Below are 11485 nucleotides of genomic sequence, written 5' to 3' on the forward strand. Positions count from 1 at the left end.
CTGTACTTTTTGTAAACAAAAAAAATGGGACATTTAGGATGTGCATTGATTACTGTCAGCTAAATAAGATGACAATAAAAAACAAATATCTTTTCCTCGAACTGATGATTTGCTTGATGAGGTGATGGAGGCAACGATTTTCTTAAAAATTGATTTAAGAACAGGCTACCATAAACTACGCATTAAAGATGAAGATATATAAAAAACAACCTTTAGAACTAGGTATGGCCATTACAAGTTTGTGGTGCTACCTTTTCACCTCACGAGTGCACCAACAACTTTCATGTGCCTGATGAACAATGCACATCATCCTTACCTTGAAAAGTTTGTGTTAGTATTCATCGATGACATCTTAGTGTATTCAAGGAATGAGGAGCACGAAAAGCATCTCAAGCTTGTATTACAAATTCTAAGAGATTATAAACTATATGCAAAACTCAGTAAATGTGAGTTTTTAAAGAAATAATATAGTACTTGGGGCATATTATTTCCAAGGAAGGTTTATCAGTGGATCCAAAAAAAATTGAGGCTATCATGAATTGGCCCATACCAAAGGACGTATTCATAGTTCACTCATTTGTGGGGATTGTTTGATATTATTGAAGATTCATAGAAGCCTTCTCAAGACTAGCATATCGTGTCACCTCTTTGCAGAAAAAGGGGTTGAAATTTGAATGGACAACCAAATGACAAGAAAGATTTGATAAGTTGAAAAGATTATTAACCAGAACTCCTATATTAAAAATCACAGATCCAAGTAAAGAGTTCATTGTATGTACCAGTGCATGTTTGGAAGGCCTTTGGGGGTATTGATTTAGGATAATGTTGTAATATATTACAGGTCTAGGAAGTTGAAAGCACACAAGCATAATTATGCATTATATGACTTAGAATTAGAAGCAGTGGCACATGCGCTTAAAAGGTAGAGGCACTATTTACTTGGGAAGATATTTGTATTGGTAATGAGGACCTCATTTTGAAGTACTTTTTCAGCTAACGAGTTCTGAATGTGAGGCAAGCAAGACATTTGGAATTTCTCAGTGATTTTGATTTTGAAATAGGACACATAAAAGGGAAGGAAAACAAACTAGGAGATGTTGTAAGAAGGGATTCCCATGTGGTGATTAAGACATCCACTAGTAGTTTAAACATTGAATTTATGGAGCAAGTGAAGAGTTCCACAAAGAAAGATTCTCAATATGTGGAAATGAGAAAAAAAGTAAAAAAAATAGAAAATTTAGTATATGCAAAAAATTTGGAAGAATTATTCACATATTAGAATCGTTTGTATAATCCTAATGTGGGTAGACCGAAACAAATGATCTTGGACGAGTATCATTGTAGACCATACAAAGCCATCTTGGGTACTAGAAAATGATCACAACCTTAAGGAAAAAAAAAATTGGCTGAGGATGAAGAGGGATGTGGCCGAATATCTAGCAAGGTGCATATAATGTCAATAGGTAAAGGTGGAGAATCAACATCCAGTGGGATTGTTGAACCATCTACGCATACCTAAAATGAAATGGGAGACAATTCCAATGATCTTTATGACCGTATTACCAAGGATAAATTGACAGCATGACTCGATCATAGTGGTAGTGGATTTTTTGAATAAAGAAACCCATTTTGTACTAGTGCAATCTACATATGGGACCACCGATATAGCTAATATTTTTATGAGAGATATCTTTCACTTACATTGAATACCCAAGGTAATAATGTCAGGCAAAGATTCTAAGTTTACCTCCAAGTTTTCGAAATCACTATTTGGAGGTATGGGAACTCAACTAAATTTTAGTACAACATATCACCTGCAGACGGATGGGAAAACAGAAATAACCAATCATATTTTGTAGGATATGCTACGAATGAGTGTTATGAATCAGCCTACCAAGTCGGAGGAATTTATTCATTTAGGAGAATTTGCATATAATAATAGTTACCCGATTCTATTAAAAATGAGCCCCTTTGAAGCCTTGTATGGTTGAAAATGAAATACACCCCTGAGCTGGAGTCAACAATAAGACAAGTTAATAATGGGGCCAAATGTGTGTAGCTAATGGAGTAGGTGGTCCAAAATATTAGACAGAACATCAAAATAGCACAGGACTGGTAGAAAAGTTATGCAAACCAAAGAAGAATGCACAAAGAGTTCAACATTGGAGAACATGTATATTTGCAAGTAAAACCCAGGAAGAGTACTTAAGCATAGGGGCTTAGGCAAGGTTGGCACCACGGTTATGTGGACCATTTGAGATCTTGGATAGAGTTTGGCCCAGTGGCTTACCAACTAACTTTACGTAGCCATGTTAGAGTTCATAATGCATTTCATGCATCCTTATTTAAAAAATGTGTATGTGACAACCTCCACGTGATTGGTTGGAATTGTTTATAGGTGGAACACACAATATTTCTTGTGTGATCCACTTCACAACTTGGATCGAAAGGAAACTATGCTATAGAATCAAGTCATCGCTCAGGGTAAGGTGCAATGGGTGCTCTTTATACATGAGGAAGCAACTTGGTAATGAGATGAAGGAAGCGTACCCAACACTATTTCAGCGAAAGGAAAGATATGTTAAACACCGAGGATGGTGTTATTTTCGAGAGGGGAAGATGTAGGATCCTCGTTATTGTAGAAACAAATTATTTTTATATGTAATTATTATTAGTATGTTTGACAAATGAACTTTGATGAGATGATCATTAAGAACAGTTTATGTAATCAAATAAATAAATTTTGGAATAAAGCTAGAAAATGTGGAGATAAAAATACTGGAGCAAAATATGCTTGCTCAAATATGAAGCAAATCAGATATGAATTAGAATTCCTAAATGTGTGTATATATATATACTTGGTGGGAGATAAATACCAAGAAAAGCATCGCAGGGGATAAAAGTAGGATTTTTAGGAAAAAGCAAAAGGAAATCCTAGGCTAAATAATAGATCCTCGAAGGGAGGATATATATATATATACTTGGTGGGAGATAAATACCAAGAAAAGCATCGCAGGGGATAAAAGTAGGATTTTTAGGAAAAAGCAAAAGGAAATCCTAGGCTAAAGGGGTAATAGATCCCTCGAAGGGAGGATGTTGATAAGGAAAAGTCTGTGGGAAGAACATTTAAAAAAAAAATTATTTGGAAATAGTGGAGGTTACTAATTTCAGGCAAGGACATCATAGATTGGGGAAATTTGAGGTTGATTCATGGTTGAGTGGATTAGTGTTTCTGTTACACAATTTCGAGAGAAAACCTACTGGTTTGAGGTCCATATTACTGTCGTTACTCTAAATCATTGATTGGTATGAGTTAAACATTGGTATTAATAGATGATTTTAATTATTCTACATCTAGAAGAAAAATTTATGTGCAAATAGTAAGGATCGTAAATATAATTTTGAGTTTACTAGGAAAATAATGTGTATGTTATTAATAATTATGATGTTTTTCTATGATGAGAATTATCTAAGTACAATTTATTGAATTGTTATAAGCGTTGTATTTTTTTCGATTCAGTGGTAAAAATGGATGAGTATTTTTTGTTAATATCTAGCTGTGATTGAAAATGCATGTGCAACTATATAAAGAATATTTATTTTTGTTCTATTTAATTAGCTGTTATAACCAAAGTTTTAGGGAAGGTTTAGATCTCTCAATAATGGAGAAAGTGTGAACTATAAAGGAGAATCTAAGGATATGTAAGTTAATATTGTTAAGGATCCAAAACCTTAATCACTTGAGGTTACTAGCAACTGTGATGGAAAAGTTATAATATATCTGCATTCATCTAAAATCCAAAATCTATTGAGAATTAAACTCTTGAATTAAGACTCATTTGCATCGGATGTGATGTGCAACATCAGTCATGTACATAAGAAGGTGAAATAAACATTGGAAAAGGAAAAGAGTCTACATGAGGTAAGTAGTACGTAATAGTGTTATAACCAGGGCATAGTAAATTGAGTGTACAAACACCTAGAGAAGCATTTAGAAAGAAAATCCAAAAGGAAATCGTGCATGTCTCTTCTTGAAGATAGGAGGGTACTATTTAAATCAGTAAGGCTTAAATGGTACCAATTTACCTGAAGCATAGGAAGCTGTAGTGCTTAAAATTTAGTGACTAATGTATCACAATGAATAAATAAAGAGATATTAATCTATAGAAAAAGAAGTTTCCACTTGCAGCAGTGGGAGTATTAAACTTACTGTTGTTGGGAAAAGTATCCAATTCGGAATGCCCCTATCCCACTCTAAGAGGTGATAGTGCCTTAGCAACAAACAAGGAAAACTATCTGAGTATTCTTCTTTATGATATGTAAATACAGTAAGAAGGATGTAACTAACCAGTGTCTTCCGCTAGTTTGTCGATCCAATCACTCTCTCTTTTGTTCGTTTCCCGCTTCCTGCTCTTTCACTGGTCCAGCTTCACCCAGTTCCTGCAAGATCACAAGAGAGAAAAACTACACAAAAGACATAGATTCACATTCATAACTTGTTTAGGATCAGATGTAAACTAAATATGCAAATATAACAAAACATCATTGAAATACAAGCATATAGGAAAAACTCAAGTAGCTTTATTAATATGATAACAAGGTTCAAGAGGAGATACAACCAAATGAGTCCCGATCCAGCATCTACCTCCTAGCAAAAGAATCCCTTCCTCTTCTCCAACAAAGCATAAATCACCCAATGTACTAATCTCAATCTCAAACCAACAACAATTCTCTGCAAAATACCAAATTCCAGCCTCCTGAACCTCTGGGTGAGAGATCCATATATAGATGTAAGCAGAGAGGACGAGTCAGCTTAAGTTCTGACTTGTGGCTTCTCTTTTTCAGTTCTTGCTTCCACTTGGAGGTTGAGAACCTCTTACTCATCACTAGTCGAATTCATTGAGGCAAGTGTCAACGAGGAAGATTCCGGAAGCTTCCAGGGTCTTTCCACCTCGTTGAATGAGCTTTCCATTTGTCACTTCCCGCTCAGCACACCCTGGTAGTGCTTCTACCTGCGTTGTAGTGCACCTAGCCAGTGTAATCTCTGCATTTCAGCGCAGACAGCTAGTGGAGCCTCTGAATTGATCCTGAATTGATTGTTTCTGAGTGGTTTTTGGTGGAGAACTTCTGGGAGAAGCTGTCATTGGTTGACCTTGTTCCTTTAGGGGTAGGAACAACTCATTTAGGGACTTTGGATCCCTTGGATTGTGGACATTTCATGCTCAATATTGTAAGGAAAAAAAATTTCTATAACAGTTGCCCCCTAAAGTATGAGGCCGTTTATCGGGTGAAATGATTTATTAGGAGGATCCGAAGTTTTTCCAATGCTGGGAGGAGACCTGTAATAAGATACAATACAATACATTATTTTTCATACTGCTTTCATGATCTAGCTGAGGCGGGCATTCCCATGCTCAGCTTTATAAATTCATTTTTCTGTACATAGAACAGACAATCGTCTGATGGTAGACTGATGATTTTGATGAAATCATCATCCTTTTGGTAGGATGATTATCTGCTGCAATGCTGTACATGTCAATGTCTTTATTTTTTCCTGAATATATATCGCAGCCCGAATGGATGAAACTAGATCCGGGGTCTTCAATCTCGTTATATATTCACTCTAAGTACAAGTCGATCCATGTGAGAAATGTTCTGAAGTCGAACATGGAAAGACATCGCTTGATTACCAGTCAATGATGTAAACTGTTAACAAGCGCGAGAGGAATCACCGATAATGATAATGACCCTCAAGGTACTACATTACAATTCACGTGGTGTGAATAAAGGACTTGGCGTCGAACACTACGCAAAATATTTCGGTCGAAGGTCATTGATGTATACCTGTCGCCGGAAGTGAGAAACTTGCCATTGAGGCATGCAAGCTTCAAAGTATTGAAGGGTGTGTTCCTAGATCAACTTCTTGGATAATGAGCTGATGTCGACAAGGAGTGATCCGTCAAAGGAGGGCCTTAATGTATCCCACATCAGTGACACAGAACGGAGCAAGTGATTTTGATGGAGGTGAAAATGATCTGATGATATATGGTTCAGGGTGGCGGTCACGAAAGGATGGAGGATAATGTATGGTAGTGGATGGGACACGGTTGACTTCTCTGGATGACTTCTCTTGAACATATCGGCGAAACTTGTGTGATGGATTGGTAGCATTTACCCCAAAGATGGATGGTATGGCGAGACCATGGTGATGTGACCGGTGAATGAAACAACCCAACCCGACTCAGGCACGGAGTGGAAGTGTCATGTTCAAGAGCGACTTGCTACCAATAAAAGTTCTTTGAGTTTCTTCCCAATTTTTCCCCAGTCATTTCTGACCAGTACCTCTTTAGTTTTGTTAAGCTTGAGGAGGATAACATATGCTTGTTCAATAATTTTCCCTTCGGGCAAACCCATCGCTATGTTTTAACGAGCCTAGCGATAGTGAAACTCGTTCTCGTCTAAAGACAAGTTTTTCGCTATTAATGCTTTTTAACGAGTCTAACGACAAAGATAACTCGGTCCTTTTCATTTTTAGAGAGTCTGAAAAGGTACGTAAAGATAACTCCAAAGTTCCTTTTTCGTCATCTAATCCCTTAAGTCCGAAAAAGTATAAAACAATACAGAAGGGATGAGTTTTCGATAGTTTTAACGAGCCGAACAAAACAAGCGCTCGATCTTTTTGTGCAATAATCCCTCAGGTCCAAAAAGATTAAAATCTAGAGGAGGGATAGCACTTCCGATCGCTTTAACGAGCTAGAAGGCCAAAACTTGGCAATATTTTCATATTTTACGAGTCAGATGAAAAGAGCTTAAAGAAGACTCGTCTTTTTAGGAACGAGTGATAAAACGGGTTAGCAGCTGATTCCAGGTAAGGGTTGGAATTTTCCAATCATGGTAGTGTCACAAGGATGGCTAGTGAAATCACTCTTCGCAGCTGTTCCTCAAAATGGGTAAACAATCAAATGGAGGTGAATGATCGGCCAATGGAAAAGTGGAGGTGACGGTGCAAACACGACCAAGGCTTTAATGGCTGATAAATTTACATTCATGGTGGATATTTACCAGGTAGTTCATTTTTTAACGAGCTTAAACGCGGATTGAAACATTTGCTCAATCTTATGTTTATTTTTTAACGAGCATGAACTATGCGCTAAAATTTCTCGATCTTGCGTTTATTTTTTAACGAGCATGAACTTTGTGCCAAAACTGCTCGATTAATCCAGTCATATAATAAGAATGTCTCATTGCAAAACCAGGCAATCTTTCGAGCATTGCCCCACATCCTTTCTTTATGCAAGTTAGGAAACGACTAATCCTACGAGTTTAAAGGGTTAGAGGTCCTAAAAATTTAAAAAATAAATAGTCGCCCCTTGCTTGCACTCCAAAAGGTTTGCATGCCCCCAGGTATAAAATATGGTTTCAAGGTTACCCCTCAATTTTCAGACAAAACATTTGTTTTATCGGGAAAGGCCTACCTCTTTCAGGTTACCCAAAGATTGTTCTATTTACAACGTAAACAAAACACTTCTTCGGCGATGTTTCTCGAAAAAAACAAAGGTGAGTGACGATGCCCGCCAACTCACATAACTTTGACAAAAGAATCTTTTTCTAGAATAACCCCTCTTCCCCATGGATGGGGTACAAACTAGTCATATTCTCCCGCGGAAACCTACCTTATACCCAAAGTTTTCCTGCCGAAGCAGACCAGGACACATGCCCCCTGGGTTCCAGTCATATCCTTCCAGATTAGTCGCGCTCATCGAGAGGACGGACCATGGGTTGAGACATTTCTTGAATGAAGAGACCATTTAGGGATGGTATATGACTATTTGCGATGCGTGATCTGGGAAATGAAAGCTGGTCCACGAGCTTGACCACTCTTCCTTCGTGCGGAAAAAACATTACTCTAAAGAGTGAGGAGACGATGGCTCCCATGCAATATATATAGTCTCGTCCAAGGAGTAGGTTATAATCCAAGGGTCCTTGAACGACCATCACGTTCATCTGAACGGTCTTCCCTCCCAATGTTATGGGCACATTGGGGAGGATCCCTAATGGTCGACTGGTTCCTTTATCAAAGCCTGTCAGATTTCTCATTTCAGGCAAAAGCGCTGGCAAACCAAGCGCTTTCCAAGCAGTAGAGGAAAGGATACTCACAGATGCCCCCTCATCAATGATGGTGCTAGCCATGACCATTCTGTATATTTGGACGATAATTCTGAATGGTATGCTTGCTGGCAAACGGGGTCTGCCTAGTTGGTTCCAGTCAAAGGACACAACTAGGTTGCTTGGTGGTGGGACCGAGTAAACGGCTGGGTATCGCTCTGACGAACTTCCTTCCTGCGATAAAGGAATGGGGGGAGTGACCCCGTGCTCGTCGGAGTCTTTATTGATGAAGAGAATTTGGATGGTGTCATCTTTATCCTCTTCAGTGACTGTATCATTCGAAGACAAAACCTCCGAAGGCAAGACCGGGTCAACTGCCGCCTCGACCTTTTGGCTTTCGTCGGGTATGGATTCAGCTGGCTCATCTTCAATGACCGGTGCTTCAGCTGACCACTTGAGCGGGCCAGCTGGATTTTCAACTAACGAAGGACTCGGTAAGAGTTTTTTATATCTAGGAGGGAGTCGTAACGGTGAAACCGGACGATCATCCAAAACTCTTTTCGCTTCGTCTAAGAAGGGACAACGGTGGATGGCGTGGTTGCCTTCGCACAGTCTACATGGGGATCTAGCTCTCCCTTTTTGTCCCAGGACTTCACTTTCGCTAGTTGACGGTATGCATTCAACATGGCTATCAGAGGTTGATGCCACCGGATTGTGCAAACGGGGGGACCAGTCCCTTAGAATACGAGGGATGCAGGGACAATCTCTGTGGAAGTGGTCTCCCTTGCATATGACGCATGGCGATTTAGGCCTAGTCAGTTCTGTGTGTGGATTTTTGTCAGACGACACTTGTTTGCCCCCAATCGCTTTTGGCTCTTTCTTCTTCTTCTTCCTTCTTCTTTTCCTTCTTCTCCTTAGGAACTTGGTTTTTTGCTTTACCAGTTCCGTCAAGCGAAGAGGAAGGAGGAGAGGAAGAATTAGAGGAAGTAGAAGGCTGGTGGGCAACTCTGGATTGGTCTAACTGTTGATTCGACTGTTCAGGAATAGTGGTGTTCTGAACGACATTGGTTGAGAAGAGCCAGACCGGCAAGCCAATTGTCAGTCCTGGAAACGACAATGTGGCCATATGGGGCACACCAACATCTCCCTAAGAGGAGAACGGACTAGGATTTCCACCAAGGGGAATTACTTGGTTGGTGGGCTCCATTTTCTCAACCTAAAGATCAACTTAGGAAAAAGGGGTGATTGCTCCGTTTAAAATAAATTTTAACGACGCTTTAGACACAACTTGCTTTTTCAATTTTAAAGAGTCGAGAAAAAGCTAAAGATGACTCTAGTCTCCTTCGATGTTTTAACGAGCCCGAAGTGACAAATGCTCCGATGGACTTTTTCTGTTATAGAGTCTGAAAAAGGCTAAAAGGAACTGCTCTGGAGTTCTAGGTAGAGGGTGTGCCAAACTTTTCGCAAAACCGCAGAATACTTTTTAGGTTACGGGCGGTCAATCTTCCCGAATGTTGTGTTCAGTGCATTGCGATCAGTAGGGCGGCCGACACGGTTTCCTAAGGATAAAGGTTTTATGCCTATAAGGGTCTCCCAATATATACTCGACGGTACGTGGGAGCACAATCCATACTGGCGCTATCGTCTCTCAGGAGGAATCACCCAACCATCAGCGAGATCGACAGTCACCAGGTTTTATGACGCAGGAACACGTCTCTAGCCTAGACCTCTATGTTGTGCATTAAGTTACAAAGCGTTGTTAAGTTCATTCAATTTATTTTAGGTTGATATTTCTTAGAAGTTTGCCTTTTTGGATCACCACGAGATGTATGATACAGTTCCTAAATGCAGTCTAAAGATGATAAGCAAGCTTTTATATCTTTTCAACAATGAAAATCCTAGCTAGAAGGGGAAAAGAAAGACACCATCTTTTCTCAAAGAGCACAGAGCACACTGTAAATGCGCTTTTCCTAAATCAAAGCATGCAAAATATCAAAATGCAAATGCACATATGCATGTATTTGTTTTCGCTTTCTTAATATTGATGGCTAAAAAGAAAGCTGTTGTACAAATTTGAATTCGATTTCAAGTGAAAACATAAACAAGTTCCTTTTTCAAAATCAAAAAGACGATTACGACACTTTATGATTTACTTTTTTCGACACTAGAAATGCATAAATTCAAACCAAAAGACAAAAGTAAAAGCTAAATCAACTGTGAACAACAAACAAACTCACTCCTAAGATCAAAACGACACTTATGACAGGTCTAGATCTAAGGGCGACAATATGACTAGTTTACTTTTGTAATGGGAAACTGAAAATGATGTAACAAATACACAAAGAACAAATACAGTTTCTTTATACAACTGAGGTGGAATTGAGGAAAAGAAAAGGGGTTTCAGATAGGTACACTGACTGATAACAGGCTGCAAAAAACAAAGATGAAACTGAACAAAAGGAAGCAGGGAACCATAGTTGCACAAGGCAAAGATTGATCAGCGCACTCCCAACACAGAGGATTTGACATTTAGCACAGGTAGCCTTCACGGGACCTGCGTTGAAATGCAGAACCTCTTCACAGAGTCTGCGCTGAAGCAGAAATGGGAGTTGTTTCTGGGTTCTGGGTTACGGTTTGTAGTTTGATCTACAGTTTTTGGCCGGATAAAAGCTATCAATTAGGTACAATTAGGAGGATGATTTATAGGAGGACTAAGATCTATCACAAAGGGATGTTAGAGCACTTGTGGATCAACTTCTCAGATCATAAACATGCCCAGTGAGTGGACTAGAGTAGCTGATCTCTACTTTGCATTTGTAAATAGCAAATACAGTTAGATTCAACACTCTTGAGTTTATGAAATGAATAGCAATAGAAACACAAATAAACTAAGAAGATACTTTCCCCAGTGGAGTCGCCAATTTGTTGTTGGGAAAAGTTTCCAATTCGGAATGCCCCTATCCCACTCTAACAGGTGATAGTGCCTTAGCAACAAACAAGGAAAACTATCTGAGTATTCTTCTTTATGAGATGTAAATAGAGTAAGAAGGATGTAACTAACCGGTGTCTTCCGCTAGGTTTTCGATCCAATCACTCTCTCTTTTGTTCGCTTCCCGCTTCCTGCTCTTTCACTGGTCCAACTTCACCCAGTTCCTGCAAGATCACAAGAGAGAAAAACTACAGAAAAGACATAGATTCACATTCATAACTAGTTTAGGATCAGATGTAAACTAAATATGCAAATATAACAAAACATCATTGAAATACAAGCATATAGGAGAAACTCAAGTAGCTTTATTAATATGATAACAACGTTCAAGAGGAGATACAACCAAATGAGTCCCGATCCAGCATCTACCTCCTAGCAAAAGAATCCCTT

Source organism: Pinus tabuliformis, chromosome 4_2 (assembly GCF_031772625.1).
Source record: "Pinus tabuliformis cultivar Carrire ecotype Pingquan chromosome 4_2, CPIR1, whole genome shotgun sequence".
In the NCBI taxonomy this organism is placed as follows: Eukaryota; Viridiplantae; Streptophyta; class Pinopsida; order Pinales; family Pinaceae; genus Pinus; species Pinus tabuliformis.